Source organism: Malaclemys terrapin, chromosome 12 (assembly GCF_027887155.1).
Source record: "Malaclemys terrapin pileata isolate rMalTer1 chromosome 12, rMalTer1.hap1, whole genome shotgun sequence".
NCBI lineage: Eukaryota > Metazoa > Chordata > Testudines > Emydidae > Malaclemys > Malaclemys terrapin.
Window position 1 is genome coordinate 48772776 of NC_071516.1, and position 4994 is coordinate 48777769.

Here is a 4994-nt window from a genome sequence, read left to right on the forward strand (position 1 = left end):
TGATTTATCACATCTACACTAGACATGATAAATCGATCCCCGATAGATCGATCACTACCTGTCGATCTGGCGGGTAGTGTAGACACTCTTAGAGACTAACACATTTATTTGAGCATAAGCTTTCATGGGCTAAGACCACAAGAACTAACTGACATTCCCTTAAAACTCTCTCTCTCTCTCTCTCTCTCTCTCTCTCTCTCTCTCTCTCTCCATTATGTGGGAATGAGTGTGGGGATACGAAAGGGAACATGAGTGTAATGGGAATGGAGATCTGTGTCTCAGTGTGAATGCTGATACTTGTCTGAAAGTCAGTGGGAATGGAAATATTTTTGTTGTTATCCCTCAATATTACATCCTGGGGATGGTTTAAAAACACTAAGCGTTCATATCATACAAGTTCCTTAAACTCAACCAGGAGAAAGATTCTGTCTACACTTTATTGCTTATTAATAATTAATTGAGTAAATGATCTTGATGATGATGCTTAGCGGTGAATGGGTGAAAGGGGGTGGATCACTGGGTAATTACCTGCATAATAATCGTCTTTCACTGTAGCCTGAATCCTCCCTCGACTCTCCCCTAAAGAAAAACTCCCAGACACGCCGCTCTTGGCACATTAATGTCAGGGAGGCTCCACTGCAAAACCTTAACTCTGTCCTCAGACTCTCCCCCACCCCCTACCCCCAGCTTCTCCCACCTACACCCACAGGTGGGCCCCAGACCAGGTCCAAAGCACGAGCCAGGCTTGCTCAGATCACGTTCCTAGTGTCATAGATCATTTCAATGTAGCCGGTCACTGCTGGGAAGGAAACGGGACTTCCATCCCAAATCCCTCCCAGCGCCATAGGAAATCTTCCCTCTCCAGCGGGTGGCCCAGCCCAATGGATCCCTGGGACACGACCCCTCCCCAGACACTGACCCCCTCGACAGGAAGTTGCATGGCCCCTGTGCGCGTGGAACGGGGCTCCAGAGCTGAGTCCCTCCAATCCCCAACGTCACCTCACACTAGCCAGGCCCTCAGTTCCTGGGTGAGGAAATACAGTCACTGCAGGGAGCTGGTCATTCCTCCCAGGGGTCTGAAAGTGTCAGGAGGACCCAGCGCCCTGTGCCCGGCGCTGCACAGACACAGGACGGGACAGTCTAACTCCCGCACCCGGAGCCCTAGGGCGAGTCAGTCAGATCCCTGGCAGCAGGAGTGTGTGTCTCTTATAAAGGGGGGGGCATGCAAATGAGGGAGACAGTTTCCTGTTTAAATCTGTGCCTCTCTCTGCCCAGGCTGCACCCAGAGACACAATCCGCAGCCCCTGGGTCTGTGCAGTTACCAGCCAGTCCCCTGAGAACTTTCCCCTCCAGCACCAGGGAAAATGGGATTTTTGCTCCATGTAATTTTTGCTGTAGCAGCTTTGGAAGGTATTTTCCTCCTCTGAATAACTGACAGAGTTAGAAGAATATTGTGTTATCTCTGTTTTTATACTGATATTAATGGCCTGTCTTTATTCCCAGGTGCCCGGTCCCAGGTGCAGCTGGTGGAGTCCGGAGGGGATGTGAAAAAGCCCGGAGACTCTCTCCGCCTCTCCTGCAAAGCCTCCGGGTTCCCCTTCAGCAGTTATCTCATGGATTGGATCCGTCTGGCCCCTGGGAAGGGGCTGGAGTGGCTGGCCAGAGCTGCTGCCCAGGGGAGCACCTCCTACGCTGATTCCGTGAAAGGGCGATTCACCATCTCCAGAGACAACGCCAACAGCCTGGTGCATTTGCAAATCAGCAGCCTGAGAGCGGAGGAACTGCCCTGTATTACTGTGTCAGAGACACACAGCCAGGGACCTGGGACAAAAACCGAGCGCTGTCTTAGCCACGCTCTGGAGTTGGCTGGTTGGGGCGCTCAGGGTTTGCAAAGCTGGGGAAAGACTCAGACGACATTTAAACACCAGACCCGCCCCACTGGGGCACTGGCTGTGTCAATAACGTAGGGAGTCCCGGGGTACGCGTCACATAAGGATCTGAGGCTCCTTATTATAACGCCTGCCTAGAGGTACCTGGCTCCCAACGGAAATTACAGCCGCGAATTAAGCACCCCGACTCTCAGCCCCACTCTGCCTGTCGTAGATTTTTTACCTCCCAGGAGAGTGCCCAGGCACTGGGCTAGAAGGTTTTCCGGGGGCTCATCTCCATAGAGCTGCGGTTGAAGTTCTTCTACTTGTTACAGAATACAAAGAGTCTCTGTGACGAGAGAGCAAGGCAGAGTGTGAATGAGAATGACTGGATAGCCCGCTGTTCAGGGCACTCTTCTGGCATCAGGGGTGACCCAGCTTGAAGTCCCTGTCCTCTAATGATTATTTGAATGTTATGTTGATAGGCTTCAGGCAGCATAGTGTGGTTACTAGCACACTGGGCTGGCTGAGTCTTAGGGGACCTGGATTTTCTTCTAACAGCCAATAGACCTCGGGCAAATCAGTTTCCTTCTCTCTGCCTCAGTTTATCCACCACGGAAAAGGGGACACCAAAGCTCACTGTTCTTTCCCAAATCTCCGTTACAGAGCTGAGTATTTTTGTCACCCAAGGGTGTAATCAATCCTGGGCTATATTTCACAGCATGGATAAGTTCAGTGCTTTAGATTAGTTTGAACATGCTTCTATTCTCTCAAAGTCTAATATCGTATCATGGCATCTCCCACAGTCCGGGACAAGGGACCTCGGCGAGAAATGAAACCCCAGCCTCTGTGACTGTATTTTAAGAGCGAGGATATGCAAATCAAGTAATTGCATTCCCTGCTTAAAGCCGGCGGTTCCCCTTTGGGTTGGGAACCTGCAGCTCCCAGTGTCTGCAGCGACCGGCCCTACCCTCTAGAGAACTTTTCCCAGCAAACACACATGATGTTTTGGCTGCATTTCCTTTTCATGATGACAGCTCTCCAAGGTGTGTATTCCTTCTGTGGGAAAATGGAGATACCCTTGTTATTAAATAATTTATGGGAATATTCGACTCAGAATTATGATCCGTCGTCATATTAACAGAAGCATCAATCATATTAGCAGCAGCACTGTTAGTAATATTCTTAGCATCAGCACCGTTATCTGGATTGTTAATGAGCTTTTCTATCCTCAGGGGCTGGGGCTCAGCTCGGCTGGTGGAGTCCGGAGGAGACGTTAAGAAGCCGGGACAATCTCTGCGCCTCACCTGTAAAGGCTTCGGATTTGATTTCAGCCAGGCCGGGATGCACTGGCTCCGACAAGATCCCGGGAAGGGACTGGAGTGGGTCTCCGTGTTTTTCTTCAGTGGGAGTAAGGAATATTATGTCGCTTCTGTCAAAGGGCGATTCACCACCTCCAGGGACAACTCCCCAGACATGGCCTATTTAGACATTAGCAGCCTGAAGCCAGAGGACACCGCCCGGTATTTACTGTGCAGCGTCACAGTGAGTGAAAACCAGTCTGAGCTGAGACAAAAACCCTTCCTTTGCAAGGGCATGTGGCTGGTGCTCTTGGTGGCGCTCAAGGTCTGCGAGTTACAATGAGCCCAGTGAGGACAAAGGAAAGTGAACAAAGAAATCAGGTTTCAGAGTAGCAGCCGTGTTAGTCTGTATCCGCAAAAAGAACAGGAGTACTTGTGGAACCTTAGAGACTAACAAATTTATTGGAGCATAAGCTTCCGTGGACTACAGCCCACTTCTTTGAATGCATATAGAGTGGAACATCTATTGAGGAGATATATATACACACATACAGAGAGCATGAACAGGTGGGAGTTGTCTTACCAACTCTGAGAGGCCAATTAAGTAAGAGAAAAAAACTTTTGAAGTGATAATCAAGATAGCCCAGTACAGACAGTTTGATAAGAAGTGTGAGAATACTTACAAGGGGAGATAGATTCAATGTTTGTAATGGCTCAGCCATTCCCAGTCCTTATTCAATCCTGAGTTGATTGTGTCTAGTTTGCATATCAATTCCAGCTCAGAAGTTTCTCTTTGGAGTCTGTTTTTGAAGTTTTTCTGTTGTAAGATAGCCACCCGCAGGTCTGTCATTGAATGACCAGACAGCTTAAAGTGTTCCCCCACTGGTTTTTGAGTATTATGATTCCTGATGTCAGATTTGTGTCCATTAATTCTTTTGCATAGAGACTGTCCGGTTTGGCCAATGTACGTGGAAGAGGGGCATTGCTGGCACATGATGGCATATATCACATTGGTAGATGTGCAGGTGAACGAGCCCTTGATGGTATGGCTGATGTGATTAGGTCCTTTGATGATGTCACTTGAATAGATATGTGGACAGAGTTGGCATCGGGCTTTGTTACAAGGATAGGTTCCTGGGTTAGTGGTTTTGTTCAGTGATGTGTGGTTGCTGGTGAGTATTTGCTTTAGGTTGGGGGGTTGTCTGTAAGCGAGGACAGGTCTGTCTCCCAAGATCTGTGAGAGTAAAGGATCATCTTTCAGGATAGGTTGTAGATCTCTGATGATGTGCTGGAGAGGTTTTAGTTGGGGGCTGAAGGTGACAGCTAGTGGTGTTCTGTTATTTTCTTTGTTGGGCCTGTCTTGTAGGAGGTGACTTCTGGGCATCTACCAATGTGATATATGCCATCATGTGCCAGCAATGCCCCTCTGCCATGTACATTGGCCAAACCGGACAGTTTCTATGCAAAAGAATTAATGGACACAAATCTAACTAACCTGCCGATCCGGCGGGTAGTGTAGAAACTCTTAGAGACTAACACATTTATTTGAGCATAAGCTTTCGTGAACTAAGACCACAAGAACTAACTGACATTCCCTTAAAAAACTCTCTCTCTCTCTCTCTCTCTCTCTCTCCAGTGTGTGTGAATGAGTGTGGGGATATGAAAGGGAACAGGGTGGTAATGGGAATGGAGATCTGTGTTTCAGGGTAAATGATGATACTTGTCTGAAAGTCAGTGGGAATGGAAATGTTGTTGTTGTTATCCCTCAATATTACATCCTGGGGATGGTTTAAAAACACCTAGCGTTCATATCACACAACTTCTT

At 48.4% G+C, this 4994-nt stretch overlaps 1 pseudogene; it reads left to right on the forward strand.

The window, feature by feature from the left end:
* The first annotated feature begins 1364 nt into the window (after positions 1–1364).
* LOC128846249 (Ig heavy chain V region 3-like) lies at positions 1365–1849 on the forward strand (annotated as a pseudogene).
* Positions 1850–4994: the final 3145 nt, after the last annotated feature.